This window comes from Mustelus asterias, chromosome 9, assembly GCF_964213995.1.
Source record: "Mustelus asterias chromosome 9, sMusAst1.hap1.1, whole genome shotgun sequence".
Taxonomy (NCBI): domain Eukaryota; kingdom Metazoa; phylum Chordata; class Chondrichthyes; order Carcharhiniformes; family Triakidae; genus Mustelus; species Mustelus asterias.
In genome coordinates, this window is record NC_135809.1 from 78326470 (window position 1) to 78344056 (window position 17587).

Consider the following 17587-nt stretch of genomic DNA (forward strand, 5'->3'; position numbering starts at 1 on the left):
GACTGACACGGTCACTGTGTGTTATACAGAGACTGACACGGTCACTGTGTGTTATACACAGACTGACACGGTCACTGTGTGTTATACAGAGACTGACACGGTCACTGTGTGTTATACAGAGACTGACACGGTCACTGTGTGTTATACAGAGACTGACACGGTCACTGTGTGTTATACAGAGACTGACACGGTCACTGTGTGTTATACAGAGACTGACACGGTCACTGTGTGTTATACAGAGACTGACACGGTCACTGTGTGTTATACAGAGACTGACACGGTCACTGTGTGTTATACAGAGACTGACACGGTCACTGTGTGTTATGCAGAGACTGACACGGTCACTGTGTGTTATACAGAGACTGACACGGTCACTGTGTGTTATACAGAGACTGACACGGTCACTGTGTGTTATACAGACTGACACGGTCACTGTGTGTTATACAGAGACTGACACGGTCACTGTGTGTTATACAGAGACTGACACGGTCACTGCGTGTTATACAGACTGACACGGTCACTGTGTGTTATACAGAGACTGACACGGTCAATGTGTGTTATACAGAGACTGACACGGTCACTGTGTGTTATACAGACTGACACGGTCACTGTGTGTTATACAGAGACTGACACGGTCACTGTGTGTTATACACAGACTGACATGGTCACTGTGTGTTATACAGAGACTGACACGGTCACTGTGTGTTATACAGACTGACACGGTCACTGTGTGTTATACAGAGACTGACACGGTCACTGTGTTATATAGAGACTGACACGGTCACTGTGTGTTATACACAGACTGACACGGTCACTGTGTGTTATCCAGAGACTGACACGGTCACTGTGTGTTATACACAGACTGACACGGTCACTGTGTGTTATATAGAGACTGACACGGTCACTGTGTGTTATACACAGACTGACACGGTCACTGTGTGTTATACAGAGACTGACACGGTCACTGTGTGTTATACAGAGACTGACACGGTCACTGTGTGTTATACAAACTGACACGGTCACTGTGTGTTATATACAGACTGACACGGTCACTGTGTGTTATATACAGACTGACACGGTCACTGTGTGTTATATACAGACTGACACGGTCACTGTGTTATATACAGACTGACACGGTCACTGTGTGTTATACAGAGACTGACACGGTCACTGTGTGTTATACACAGACTGACACGGTCACTGTGTGTTATATACAGACTGACACGGTCACTGTGTGTTATATAGACTGACACGGTCACTGTGTGTTATACAGAGACTGACACGGTCACTGTGTGTTATACAGAGACTGACACGGTCACTGTGTGTTATACAGACTGACACGGTCACTGTGTGTTATACAGAGACTGACACGGTCACTGTGTGTTATACAGACTGACACGGTCACTGTGTGTTATATACAGACTGACACGGTCACTGTGTGTTATACAGACTGACACGGTCACTGTGTGTTATATACAGACTGACACGGTCACTGTGTGTTATATACAGACTGACACGGTCACTGTGTGTTATACACAGACTGACACGGTCACTGTGTGTTATACACAGACTGACACGGTCACTGTGTGTTATACAGAGACTGACACGGTCACTGTGTGTTATACACAGACTGACACGGTCACTGTGTGTTATACAGACTGACACGGTCACTGTGTGTTATATACCGACTGACACGGTCACTGTGTGTTATACAGACTGACACGGTCACTGTGTGTTATATACAGACTGACACGGTCACTGTGTGTTATACAGACTGACACGGTCACTGTGTGTTATATACAGACTGACACGGTCACTGTGTGTTATATACAGACTGACACGGTCACTGTGTGTTATATACAGACTGACACGGTCGCTGTGTGTTATATACAGACTGACACGGTCACTGTGTGTTATATACAGACTGACACGGTCACTGTGTGTTATATACAGACTGACACAGTCACTGTGTGTTATACAGACTGACACGGTCACTGTGTGTTATATACAGACTGACACGGTCACTGTGTGTTATATACAGACTGACACGGTCACTGTGTGTTATATACAGACTGACACGGTCACTGTGTGTTATATACAGACTGACACGGTCACTGTGTGTTATATACAGACTGACACGGTTTTTAATGATATTCACGATTGTGACCTCTGCATTGCACAGAGTGGGGAGATTCGGGTGTGAAGCTGCACTGAATGATCAGTCGTGATCTCGAACAGTTTTCCCACCAATTCAGCACTTTTGGGAGAATCGCCCCCATCCTTCCTATATCTCTGCACTTCTCCCGTCCCCAATTTGTCTACATAAATATTGCTCTTCTATCTCCCTCTTTTATAGCATACTTGCGGCATATGATTGCATCTGTTTTATTCTACAGTTAAGCTTGTACAACTCATTTGATGATCCTTCTATTACATCATCCCTCCACATAGCTGTGGTTGTTTCTTTTAACTGTATAACACAACCCTTCCTTCACCCCAGATCTCTTGACTGAGAGTCATGTAACAAGGAATATTGAGCTGCTATTCCTACCTTTCTTTCAGACATGGTTCTGTATGATATCATACTTCCCAGTGTCTATCTCTGCTCTGAATGTATCTGTCTTATTCACCGGACTCCTTGCATTAAGTCTCTATCACTAATCACTAAACAATTCCTTCATTGTCTCTTTTCTCGCCTTTGTTTTCCCTGCCTTTCATACTCACTAATTTTCTAATTTTACTAATGTTCAATAATTGAGGACTGTGTAGCATATTGAGACCGAGATGATCACTGTTCAGTGATGACATGGCCACTGCACATAATATTTATGTAGAAACTGTTTGAATGCCTTGATTAGATTCTGAATCACTCCAGAATATTTTACAAAGTTGAATATCACTATGTTCTCACCTAGATAAAGCAATGATGCTCTATGGAGGTTTGGAAGGGTTTGCATATGTTTATTGCTTTTTGATTTTTTTCATTTCCAAAAGAAAACTGAGCCCTTATTACTAAAACTTCCTAATTCTTACTTGATGACAAATATTCCACTTTAGTGTTCCCCTGGCTTTCAGTTACCAAAATGTAATCATCATGAACATCAGAGCATTTGTATGTTCTAGAATACTCCGGGGAAGGCTGCCTCAGATTGTGCTGGCATCTAGTGAGTTGCAATTTCCTCCTGTTCCCGTGAAAGTTTGCAATTATCGTCGTTTGTGATTTCACCTTTCTTTGATTGGAATCTGTGCCAAATTTCAGAGATTTCCACAATGATGTTGGGTTCCATGGAACACTGGGATTTAAAGATGGCATCAGCTGGATACTTTAAGAGCAGTGTATTCTTAAAGTAAGATTTTTTAACGTTATCAGCCAGCTTCGTTCAGAGGAATCATTTTCAAAATGCTAAGTTCAGGGTGAGACAGCATTTATTGTAAGAAAATCTTCAACAACAAACACAGCTAGTGTTAAAGCTCATTTTAAATTCAGCAAGTTATGGTTGATGTGGTTGAACTCTTAAAAGGATTATCTGAGTGTGGCTGGCACTGTAACTTTAATTAGAGTGTGCTAAAAGGGCTCCTTGAACCTTTGGCTACTATATTTTTATTATGCCTCTGCATCACTTTGGGATGTTCTTCTCAGTTAACAGCACGAGCTATCGCTGTGGTAAATACATAGCAGCTGTGAGCACATCACACTTGCAGTGTGCTGTTCAACTTGGGAGTATAGGTGTTCTTGCCATACATATTGTAATTCTACCTCTCTCAGATATAGAGTATATGTGTACATTTTAAATGTGTAAACTGCAATTTCTCTTAACTTCTCCCAGGTATGCTGCATATGTGCACATTTTATTGCCTCATGCCTCTCTTGGGTAGATAGTATTGTTGGGTTAGCTGATGCGGTAAACATGAGTAGTTACCTTTATTGAAGCTTAGTTTGAAAGGAATGCGTCACAAATCAATACCTCATGTCTCAAAAATGTCAGGATAAATGGAAAATTATTACACAATGATCTGAAGCAGATGTAGGAAGACAGTTCACTACTGCATGAGTATCCCAAGCAGGAACCGGCACAGAGTGCTAAGTCAACAAAGCCTTAAAAATGGAAACAAAGCACTGGGGTTAATTTCTGGATGAATTGAATTTCAAAAAAAAGGGAAATTATGTTAAATTAGTCGAGAACTTAGACCAAGCCGCGCAGAGAACTGTGCACAATTCTGGCCTCCATATTACCAAAAGGACAGAGAAGCACTGGAGAAAATGCAAAGAAAAATTGCAATTATGGTACCAGGATACAACACTTAGATTGAACAGGCTGAGATTCCTTTCTGCAGGAAAGTGAAAACTAATAGATGACCTGAGTTCTTTAAGATTATGAAGAGTATCAATAGGGTGGACATAGAGAAAATGGGTTAACATAAAGGTAAATCCAAAACTAGGGTCAATAATCACAAGATAGTCATTGATTTATCTAATAAAGAATTTAGAAGAAACTTCTGTACCAAGAGTTATTAGAATGTGGAATTTGCTACAACATGGAGTAGTTAAGGTGAATAGCATTAATGTATTTAAGAGAGTGCTACCTTAATACATGAGGGAGGAAGGAATAAAAGGATAAGTTGATAGGGTTAGATTCAGAGAAGTGGGAGGAAACTCGTTGGGAGCCTAAACACCAGCATACTAAGTTGGGCCGAATGACCAGTATCAGCTGTGAAATTCAATTTAGTACAATGTCTTGCCTCTTGCTGCATCCTCACAGCATTACTTTGCAATGTGCAGCAACATCTGGCCTTTCAAGTCCACAAATGTATGTGCCATTTGATGGGAGCATTAATGTTGGTGCATGACCATGTTCTACTTCCAGCTCTCTGCCCAACTGTGCACAGAGCATAAAGTATATTTAAAAATATGTTCACAGACTTTTCCCGCTCATTGTGGCTTTTGTAATGATCAGGTAATGATGTGGGAAATTCAAGTTTTCTATGCAATCACATGGACTTGATGTTGGCTTATTTGACAAATGGGGAGAAGGTGACTGAACATGTGTATATTCTACTATGTAGCCCAGCACTGCCTCACCATGTCTCTGTAGCTCCAAATTGGTGGAACCCAATTAGATACTGTTGACTCTGGTTCCGTGAAAATGATGTGAGCAGAATTATCTATGAGGCCAAAGTTCAGGCAATGCTGCATTGATCTTCCTATACTTATGTCAGCTGTGATTTGAGAAGGTTGTGGATTCGAGCGCCACTCCAAAGATATGAGCACAAAATATAGACTGACACCGAGGAAACTGTCAGAGATGGCATCTTTTGAATGAGCTATTAAACCCGGATCCTGACTGCCTGCTCAAGAGGATGTATACGATCCCATTGACATTATTTCATAGAAAAGCAGGGAAGTTACTCTTGGTGCCCTGGCCAATATTTATCCCTCAACCAGCATCACCAAAATTAACGATCTGATCATTATTTCATAGTTATTTGTGGGAACTAGCTGTGAGTAGATTGACTGTAAAATTTTAGAATACCAAGCTCATCATCACTGATAGTGATAATAATGGACAGACATTTGGCACATTAATAGAACATTCTTTGTTCACTGTTCAGTGGAGGTGGAAACCCATTCAAAATAATGGGCAGAGGAGCATCTGTCGAATGCATTCAGCACTCCTCACTTTTCCCGTCAATAGTAATTTCTGGCCTATTTGTTCTCTCAGCTCTTGTCAAAAATATTTTCTTGTAGTGGAAATCAAAAATCATTGCACGCTGAAGCCATTAAAAGAGCCTGGAGTGCGTGAAAAGATAGCTTGGAAGAATCGGCTGAATTTTAGGCTCTCTGGGGGACCTGATTGTCTACAGTCTGAGGTTTGCAATCTGTTACATTCTTATTCAATATTAACATCTCTTTTTCCCCCCCTCCCATTTCCCATTGGAATATATTGTATATGGAATAAAACAAGTGAAATAAAAGGGCAAATTCAACTTAAAAGTATGAGCTTGTGACTGTAACTGAATGCTGTCTACGAGCTAGGCATGACTGGGAATAAATATTCCAAGTTATAAGGTCTTTGACTAGACAGGGAAATTGGTAAAGGAGGGGAAGTGACAACATTGACAAGGATGCTATTACAGCTTTCAATAAGGGTTAACAAGTAGTAGAAATTCTCTGGGTAAAATTGAAGAAAATAATTAGTTGCAAGACTTTGATAAGTGATGTCTCAAACAGCAGAATATATGAATAGGGAGTTTGGAGAAACTTGTTGCAAAAAATCAATGGAAAACTTTAATTTTCACAGAGACTGGAGAAAGCAGAACATCTCAAGTCCCAAGGATAATAGATTTCTTGAGTGTTACAGAGGATGTTCCTGGAACAATAAGATATTGAACTAAAGAGAAAATAGGCTTAATCTTGAGTAAATAGCCAGAATTCGACAACAATCTAACACTTAGAGAACATCGAATAGTGATAAAAAGATAAAGGCAAATTACTGCAGATTCTGGAATCTGAAACAAAAACAGAAAATGCTGAAAAATCTCAGCAGGTCTGACAGCATCTGTAGAGAGAGAATAGAACCAACGTTTCGAGTCTGGATCACAGTATCTCCACAGATGCTGCCAGACCTACTGAGATTTTCCAGCATTTTCGTGATAAAAATATTAAGTTGATAGGATGGTTAAGGATAACCTTGGAAACCTGAGACAGGGATTGACCCGCAGCAAACTTTGAAGAGCTATTAGCTGATCAAATTGATTATCTGCAGTGGGAGATGTTGAAGAAAAGTATTTGAGAGAATACATGCCAGGAGGGTCCACTTCAGAGGGGTTTACTATAGCTCCCCACTAATGGAGAGCTAGCGGCCGGACCCCGCTGGAGTGAAGGGGGGCAATTGAGGCCCCCCAGAGGATTGGGGGTAAGGGGGGTGCCCCCTGGTCTTTGCCAGCCTGGCCCCCTGACACTGCCCAAGGTGCAAAGTGCCAATGTCCGGGGGGCACGTTGGAATTGCGAGCGGTTGAGAGGCCAGCAGTGCGGGGCTACTGTGCATACGCTGTTCTGGCACTGGCAGATCTGCGCATGCGCAGTGGCCCACTCCGCGCTATGCTGCCGGCCTCTCCAGCGGGAATAGGCCCCACCCACAGATTTTTCATGTGATTTACGCTGATGCACTCTGTAGTGCACAGAATGTGGGAGATTAATTTTGAAACTCCTGCTGAAAAAACCAGCGGGATTTACTCCAGTTTTATGCGACTTTGACACTTAGAATTTTGGGGGGGAAATTTATTACAGAATACATAGTAAAACCATTACCATGGTGTACATACACTAATCCCTGCCCGGGACTACAGTTCAGCAGGCCCAGTCCTGGGCCTGTCTTATAAAAGGCTCAGGTAATGAATTACAGCTGAACAGGCCACTGCCTGTTACTAAGGGAACTCAGATCCAACAAGCCCCACAGGGTGATCAGTCAGTGATTCCCCATGGACCTCGTGGGGGTTATCATAAGGGCAAGAGTGCTGCTTGTATAATAACCATCCATGGCAAACAAGGAAAATGCTGGATAATACGAACTAAAGAAAATAGCTATCCAAATGCAGGGAACAGTAGAGATCTTGAGAACAGGGAGAAATATAAAGAACAGCAAAGAAATTCAAAGAAAGCAGTTAAGGCTGCAAGAAGGAATATCAAGAATAATACTCAATGTTTTTACAAGTAAATTAATAAGAAGTGACTGACTAAAAGGAATATGAACCACTTAACACTCATGGGTGATACTGTCATTGAAAATCAGGGCATGTCACAATTTTTTATTCTTTCACTGGGCATCGCTGACAAAGCCAGCATTTATTCATCTTCCCTAATTCCCTGAGGAGTTGGTGGTGAGCCACCTTCTTAAACTGCTGATGTTAAATAATTACTTTTGTATAGGTCTTCACACTAAAGGGTATGGCAGAGTTCCAGAGATATGAGGAAAATGAAAATTGAATCAAGTAGAGGAACTTGCTGGATTTAATGTCAGTAAAATATTGGTAAAGGAGAAAATAATGACGATTGACGAATTGCCAGGAGCGAATGATTTGCACACCCAGAAATAAGCGAGAAAATTGTAGTTAATTTAGTCATGATCGCTCAAAATCCTTTCGATTCTGGAATTTCCCTCTTGGATTGGAAATTGCTAGTGACACTCCATTAGTTAAGAATGGGAGAGAGAAACAGAAAACTACAGGCCTATAACTCTAACATCAGTTCTGGCAAAATCACTAGAATCTGTTATTAAGAACAGAGTGACTGAACACTTAACAGAGAAGAAGGCCAGCATGGGATTGTAAAGCATAAGTCATGTCTAACTAAAGTTGATTTTCTTTTATGTGGAAGTAAATAACATTGGTATATCGGGGAATGTTATTAATTTAGGCATTTGGTAAGGTTCCACACAGGTGATGGTTGGCAATTGGAGGCAACCTATATGACATGGGTATGGAATGAGTCAGAAGATTGGAGACACACAACAGGGTATACAATCCATTGGCTAGATGTGCCAATCAATGTCCTCCAGCAATCTGTACTGGGACACTTTGGCCAGAACTCTACCACCTCGCCCGCCATGGAATCGGCGTGGGCGAGGGTCCGACAACAAAAATTTCTGATGACCTCAGGCGGGAATTTCTGGTCTCACCCGAGCGAGGCAGTAAAATCCCACCCTATGGGTGCAACCTACGATCTTCCCAAACAAATTCTAAGTGTTTGAAAACAGGAGTTCCACACTGGTTATTTGGACGAGTGCAGCACTGCAATCTTCCTACACTCTTGTTAGTTATTTTCACAATTGGGAGCTTTGTGCTGGAGGTGAGGGGCGGGTATCTCCTCCTGCCCCCACAGCCCATCATCAGCATTGCTATCCCCCTCATGCCAACATGAGCCGCTGGCATTGGGACATCAGGACCCTCCCGATGAGTTCCCTGGCAGATCCTGGACATGCCCCTATCCCCCATCATGACCTCCTCTGTGGCCCACCCTTGCACGCACTTCTCCCTTGCACAGCCACTCCCTGCATGTCCCCCTTGCATGACCACCCCCATTGCAGAGCTTCCCCATTGCAGAGCTTCCCCCATGCAAAGTTTCCCCCTGCATAGGTCCCCCTGTCATTGTGCAAATGGGCGGCATGGTAGCACAGTGGTTAGCACTGCTGCTTCACAGCTCCAGGGACCTGGGTTCGATTCCCGGCTTGGGTCACTGTCTGTGTGGAGTTTGCACATTCTCCTCGTGTCTGCGTGGGTTTCCTCCAGGTGCTCCGGTTTCCTCCCACAGTCCAAAGATGTGCGGCTTAGGTTGATTGGCCTGCTAAATTGCCCCTTAGTGTCCTGAGATGCGTAGGTTGGAGGGATTAGTGGGTAAATATGTAGGGATATGGGGGTAGGGCCTGGGTGGGATTGTGGTCGGTGCAGACTCGATGGGCCGAATGGCCTCTTTCTGTACTGTAGGGTTTCTATGATTTCTATGAAATGCCACTCCCCGTGATTTTCCCACTCAGGGTCATACCCCTACTTAGGCCACACTCCTTTGGCACTGCCACTGGCACACTTATGGTGCCCAACTGATGGGCACTGCCATGCTTCCGACCACCTGGGGATTTCAATGGCCTCTGATCCCCCGGCATGGCCATGGGACCTAGGCTCCGCTACTGCAGTGCAATCTTCCTGGCTCACCATACCGATCGACCGGCTTGGCAAGCTGGTAAGATTGCGTCCCTAATACCTTGGGGATGCAGTAATGGAGGGCTGTATATCAAAGTTTTATGATGGTATTAAGTTGGTTGGCAGAGTAACTATTGTAGGTAGAATGAGAGGGTTGCAAAGGTATATTAATAAATTGAGAGTGAGAAAAACTGGCAGATGGAGTTCAATGTGAGTCATCCAACTTGAACCAAAGAAAGACCTATCAAATGTTTTCTAAATGGTAAGTAGGAATTTTGGTGGATCAGAGAAATTTAGTGCTCCATGTACATAAATCACTGAAGCTTGTGAGCAGACTATTCTTTCACTTGTGTGTACTCTGTCCAAAGTCAGATTCTGGGCTTATTGTCCAATGATGCTTAAGCCTGAGTTGTTTTCTTGCCAGTTTTTGTCAGTATTGGGTTGCCATCGTCTTTTACTCTCAGTGGCAGGGCAAGGTGGCAAGTCCCAAGTCTACCTCAACCAGAACAGGAATTGAATCCACACTGTTAATGTTATTCTGAACTACAAGCTAGCCGTTGAGCCAACTGAGTTAACTGGCTCCCTTGTGAATAGGTACAGAAAATAATTTAAAAAGCGAGTGGGATATTGGCCTTTAACTCAAGGGGGCTGGAAACAATGAGTGTATATTATTCTGCAACTGTATAAAGTTTGGTTAGGTAGCATCTGGAGTATTGTATTCAGATCTGAGCATTGGATCTCAGGAAACATCTTGGTAAGTATACATCAGATTTTCACCAGTATTATACCAAGTTTAAAAGGCTTAAATTAGCAGGACAGCTTAGAAAAACTTGGCTTGTATTCCTTCCAAGTTTAGAAGATCGAGGAGTGATCTAATATAGATATTTAAAGTCCCAGCTATAAAATATTTCCTCTGAGGAAATCCAGTGCAAATAGCACATAATCTTACAATTAGAGTCATTTAGGAGTGAAGTCAGATAGCACATTTTCATACAGACTCCTTCAGAAGGTTGTAAGCACTGGGCCAGTTATATTTTCAAGTCAGATGAATTATTTATTGTTCTATGAGAGCATCACAAGACATGGAGCAATGGCAGGTACAAGGGGCTGAGATGCAGATCAGCCGTGATCTGATTGAATGGCAGAACAAACTCACATCCCTTTCTCTGGTAATTTTAATTGTTTGATGTTCTTCCCTCCCTTTCAGCTGTTGAGTTCCAAATATTTCTGTGATGCTATTTTTGTCTTCCACAGTGACGACAAACACAAAATATCTATTCAATTAATCTTCCATTTCCATATTTTCCAGAATTACTTCCCATGACTCACTCACTAGAGGGCCAACACTCATTTTAGTTACTCTTTCTTTCTTTGAACACCTGTAGAAACTCTTATCTGTTTTTATATTTATAGCTAGCTTTCTCGTATGCTCTAATTTCTCCCTTCTTGTTTTTTTTTAAGTATTTCATCACTTTTTTATATTCTGTCCAATCTTCTGACTTACCACTAATGTTGGCAGAATTGTACGCTTTTTCTTTCAATTTGGTACTATCTTTAACTTCTTTTGTTAAACACAAATAATACTTAGAGTCTTTCTTTCTCGCTGGAATATATCTGCTGAGTGTTATGAAATGTCTCCTTAAATGTCTTTTCACTGCATCTGTGACTACATAACGCTTAACCTAATTTTAGAGTTCACTTTAGCCAACTCTGTCTTCATCTGCTTATAATTAGAATCATAGAATCCCTACAGTGCAGAAAGAGACTATTTGGCCCATCAGGTCTGCACCTACACTCCGAAAGAGCATCCCGCCCTCCGTCCTATTCCTGTGACCCCACGCATTTAAAATGGCTAATCCTTATAATCTACACATCTTTGGACTGTGGGAGGAAACTGGAACACCCAGAGGAAACGCATGCCGACACAAGAGAATGTGCAAAGTTCACAAAGACCGGAATTGAACCCAGGTCCCTGGTGCTATGCTGCTGCAGTACCATCCATCTTTAGATTACCTTTATTTAAACACTAGTCTTAGTCCCATTGCTCTCTCCCTCAAACTGATTGCAAGTCAGTTATGTTATAATCACATGCCACCTAGAATGGCTTTTACTGTGGGGCCATTCATTAACCCTATCTCATAATATACCAGTTGTAGACTAGTCTGCTCTCTGGTTGGCTCTCATGCTGCTCTAAGAAATTGTCCTGAAAACACCCTATGAACTCATCTTCCAGGCTACCTTGGTCAATTTGTTTTGTTCAATTAATATGTAGATTAAAATCACATGTAATTATTGTATCTTTTTCAGGAATCCATTATTTCATCCTATATACCTCGTTCTACAATGTGACTACTGTTAGTGGGACTAGAAGCCTCTCCCACAAATGACTTCTTGCCTTTGCTATTTCATATCCCTACCCAAGCTAATTTTACATCTTGATTTTTAGCACTAAGGTCATTAACAGAACTACCCCACCACTTTGTTCTTGCTTCCTGTCTTTCAAATTGTCATATCCTTGAATAGTCAGTTACCAGCATTAGGCATTACAGAGACATGACAATCAGATCATACATATTTGTTTCTATTTGAGCTGATAATCTATCCGTTTTGTACAGAACAACAGAATTTTTACAGTGCAGAAGGAGGCCATTCAGCCCATCAAACCTGCTCTGGCTCTCTGAAAGAGCATTCTACTTGGTCCCACTCCTCTGCCTTATCCCCGTACATCTTTCTTTTCAGATAGCAACCCTTTTGAATAACTCAATCAAACCTGCCTCCACCACCCTCTGAGGAAGTTCATTCCAGATTCCAACCATAAAACCTTTCCTCACATCACTATTACTCCTTTTGCCAATTACTTTGCATCTGTACCCTTTGATACTTGATGCTCTCTTGACTGGGAACAGCTTCTCACTATTTACCCTGTCCATACCTCTCAAGGTCTTGAATACCTCTACAAAGTCACCTCTCACCCTTCTTTTTCTCCGAGTGAAACAGTCTCAATTGCTCCAATCTTTCCTCATAATTACAGTTCTTCATCCCTGGAATTATTGTTATAAATATCCTCTATTCTTCCAATGCCTTCACATCATTCCTCAAATATGGTACTCAGAACTGGCACAGAACTCCAGATGAAACTTAACTAGTTTCGTATACAGTTCAACATGTACTCTTGTACTCAGTGCCCCTTTTAATAATGCCTAAGATGCAATATGTGGAAAATAAAAGATCATGGTGTACGGGGGAACATATTTGCATGGATTGAAGATTGGCTAGCCAACAGGAAACAGAGAGTAGGCATAAATAGGTCTTTATCCGTTTGGCAGGATATGATGGGTGGTGTGACACAGGGATTAGTGCTGGGACCTCAATCTTGTACAATTTATATAAATAACTTGGATGAAGGGACTGAAGGTATGGTTGCTAAATTTACTGACGACGCAAATATCGATAGGAAAGTAAATAATGAAGAAGATGTAAGGAGGCTACAGAGCGATATATACATTAAGTGAGGGGACAAAAATCTGGCAAATGGAGTATAATGTGGGCAAACGTGAAATTGTCCAAAGAATAAAAAAGACGCATATTATTTAAATGGTGAGAGATTGCAGAGCTCTGAGGTGCAGAGGGATTTGGGTGTCTGAGTGCATGAATTGCAAAGGGTTAGTATACAGATACAGCAAGTAATTTGGAAAGCTAATAGAATGTTATAATTTATTGCGATGGGAATTGAATGCAAAAATAGGCAGGTAATGCTTCGGGTATACAGGACATTGGTGAGACCCATCTGGAGTATTTTGTATAGTATTAGTCTCCTTATTTAAGGAAAGTTGTAAATGCGCAGAAGCAGTTCAGTGAAAGTTTACTGGACCAAGCCCAGGAATGCGCGCGTTGTCTTATGAAGAAAGGTTGGAGAAGTCAGGTTTTTATCCATTAGAGTTTAGAAGAGTAAGAAGAGACTTGATCAAAACCAAATCAAAATCAAAAAAAAAGATTCTGAGGTGCATTGGCAGGGTTTAGTTGGCAATTGTCCAGAAGGACCAACTTCCCTTGGACAATTGCACTGGGTTGGGAACTATCTGACAAAGCAATTTAAATCACTAACTTCAGATGATTCTGCCAGTTTTACCTTCATAGTTACTCTGAAAGAGTTGAAAGGAAAGAGGCACTTCTAACTCCAGAGTAAATATTTTAAAGACGTAGACTGAGCCTGCATGGAACAACCCTCACTCCCCCCCTGGCCCAGCCTCACACTAGACAGCCCCAGTCCAAAACTCCACTCCCTTCACTGCCCTCAGTCCGGTCCCCACCCCTGCCCACAAAGCCCAACCAGATACCCACCGCCCGCCACCAAGCCTGCCCAAACCGAACACCCTCTATCCTGGGCCCAGCTCAGCCTGGTGATTGCCACTCTGAGGAAGTTATGGGCCAGCTTTACTAGCGTCTTTGCAGTTTCCACTCTCACTTCCTTTTGTAGCCTTGGATGCATCTCATCCAGTCCCAGACTTTTTGATACCTCCTTCTTTTCAATTGTAAATTCTTTGAGTGTACCTCCTCTCCCACCTCAGCCTGCTTCCTTTGTAAAGATAAATGCAAAATACTTGTTTAATATCTCTGCTACATCTCCTGCCTCCACATGTAAGTCCCCACTCTTTTAACCCAATCGGCCCTACTCTTTCTTTTATCACCCTTTTATTATTTGTATGCTTTATAGGACACCTTCAGGTTCTCTTTTAAATGCTATAAATGTTGCGCATATTCAGATACAGAGCCTTTAGTTCCGTCTTTGTACTATTTTTTCAAACCACTAGCCTTATCTGCTGGCACAAAATTAAGTTTGTAAGTTCTGTTCTTTTCTGCCACACTCTGGTGGTCTGCCACCCATATTGTGGGCCTTGTTCTCTTGTCCTATCCTCTTAAGTTTATCACATCTTCCCTAATTTAATCCCTTTTCTCCATTATTTAGTTTAAAGCTCTTTCTAAACTAAATAGTGAAGGCAAGGGATCAAGTGAAGCAAGATGTGATGAATTAGAGGGAGAGGTCAAGACAGCCAAGAGGAATGACAGGATCTCTGCTGAAAAGCTAGTTGTGAAAGCTGCATTTTCTGCCCAGCATAGTTTACATCAGGAAATGGGGGAAGATTTTTTCATGAAACCTCTGCAGTTAGTTGTAGTAATTTTGCTCTCACAGTGGTATGGGGTGGAGAATTACAGTTTTCTTGCTGGTGATATATGCTTAAGTGACGATAGTGTGTGATTTGGATTGGAACTGGCCACAGTTCAACAAGACAGTGCTTCAGCATCCCTTAAATAAAATGCCAGGGCAGTGGACTGCAACCTTCCCCCACCCCAACTTACAACTGGCAGTGTAGGAGAATCACAAACAGAGCAGGGACTTGGGCAAAACTGGAGAATATTGTGAAAGAATATTGGCTCTTCAGGTCAAAACCCAGAAGGATGGCCATCACAGCACAGAAACCAGTTGACAGGAAATTCAGTGCATCACCATCATATATTCCCTGCCACGGTCTCCTCTTCTCTTCACTCATTCTGCCATGATTGTTTACTTTGCCTCTGTTGATAATTTATTGCTCTCTCTCTCTGCTTCATTCATTCTCTGCATCATTCACTCTGCCACCCTCGACCCCTATACCAACTGCCTTTCTCAGTTTGTGTACCTAACCCCTTTTGCGCTATCTTTCTGTACCTGCTAGACTCAGTCCCACTATATTCCTCTCAATCTGCTTCTCTTGCTTAAAATAAACCACATCCGTACTGCACATTTTATTTGATATTAGATTTCTTTCTTTCATTCATATACACTAATGCTATCAACCCTTGAAACACTCACGCGCATGAACTATACATACCTTAGATTTGATTATAGTTGACTTCTGTTGTCTAGACACTAATGTTTTCCAGCCTTGGGAGAATGCAATTTTGTCAGAGTCTTTATAAAATGGCAATCATAAAGTTAACCTAATAAAAGAGAAATGAAGGTGATCCACTTAATTCTGTTTACTGTGTTTTCTAATCGGGTGTAGGTGTTTCTGTGTATGTGAAACGCACAGAAATGGATTCACCAGGCTGAACTCGGCAGTGCTGGTATGGGCATTAATTTTCCCTGAAGGATAAAAGAATTAAACCAAAGACATTCCGATAGGCAGAAGGCTGAAGGAAATGGGGAAGGCAAAAAATCTGCCTGTGGCTTTACTTCACAGACTAGCAGAGCTGTGCGAATATTGCTCATTTCCACCTTGTTTAAAGGACCTTGGGCGTCCAATTAGTTCTCTGTACAGACATCACACAGCAGTCAGCGCAAGTCAAGCATAAAGCTGCGAGGTAGAGTGAGAGACGAAAACCCAAAGCACTTTGTTTCTTTCTCAGCATTTCCTGCTGCTGCTTTGTATACTCTTATGGCTTGGCCAATCAGCCTGTTACATTTTGCAGAGAAAAACAAAATAAAAGATTTTGTTCCGTGCTCTGATCCATCCCCTTTGAAAGGAAAATTTGCACACTTATGGACACTGTATTCAGTTGTATCATAAAGAAGAAATGTACTTTTCATTTTACACTGAAGTCCTGTTTACATGTCCAGATACTTAGATAAAGTGCACCCCTTGGTTAAGTGATTTGCCTCCTGCATTCTCCTGACCACATTTCACTCAGGGACAACCTGCGACTGGTTTAGAACCTGGCAGCATGGCTACAATTGTACCTGAGAGTTTCAAGGATGAATTCAAGATAACAGATCCCGGCAAGAGACTAACTGGCACCACTGCAGGCTATATAGGTTGAAGATTACAGGCTTCTTCCATTTTGACTTCAATTGCCTGGTGGATTAGCTGCATGGTTTGACTTGTGCCTGTTTCTTTGTGCACCAGGCGCGGGGGAATACACAGTTTCCATAACGACCAGCCAAATTGACTCAATTTGCCTTAATTTTTAGAATTAGCATTAATTATTTTGATTACTGAAGTGTGAGACCAGGGAGCATTAACACAGTAAGATATAGATTGAAACATACCTTGTGTAAATAATGTTTTTCTTCTGCAAGCAATTCAATTGAATGTGGACAATTAAGTAATTTTTTTCTTCTACTCCCTTTCCCATTACACTGACTAATTAATTGACCTGATGTGTCTCCTTATTAATAAGAAGGGAGCAGGTTGTAGAAAAGTTCAGTAACAACTCATCTTCCAGTGCCCTTTGGGAACTGAGCTGTCAAGAGTTAAGGAGGCAGTACAAAGGAAATCTTGCACCAAGAACCAAACGACCTTCTCCGTAGCTCTTTCTATCCTTTGAACCTGTTGAAAAGAGAGAGTTTGAAGACACATAAAAGACAAATCATCTGAATGTGGTGAAACCAAGTTCTACAGCTCGGTCAACTAAAAGCACCAATGGTTTACCACAGGACTGCTTGCCTCCGATAGCCAATAGGAAGTGGGCTTTAGTGAAATGTGTCAGAATTGGAACGAAAGCAGTTTGAACACAAATACGAAATAAAGAGGAGACCCAGCAGCTGCATATCCTGGATTTCCCGTTTCCATCTTTGCCAATAAGTAACAGAGGCCTCAGTTTGTACAATGCACAGAGATAAAGAGTAAAATTATTTCCTTTGCTTCCATAAGTGCATGGTGAATGATTCACCACGTAACTCTGCCAGATCAGTCGCTTCCTTTCCAAACCCAATTTTCTCCAGCCTTTCCTCATATCTCAAAGCTGTGACATTATGGATCAGTCTCCTGGCTCTTCCCTGAACCGTGTCTTGGGTTTGAATGTCTTCCCTTTTTTCACAGTGCCCAGAAGCAGTACAATCAGTGATAGTGTTCAAGAATCATTCTTGAGAGGAGCAGCTGATTTTAGGACCTATGGTTTCCAAAGTGGTCCAATA

At 41.9% G+C, this 17587-nt stretch overlaps 1 protein-coding gene across 2 annotated transcripts in view; it reads left to right on the forward strand.

Moving 5' to 3' along the window:
- Positions 1-17587, forward strand: part of trim44 (tripartite motif containing 44) — a 94000-nt gene that overhangs the window by 36810 nt on the left and 39603 nt on the right. The gene's annotated exons all lie outside the window — the stretch shown is intronic.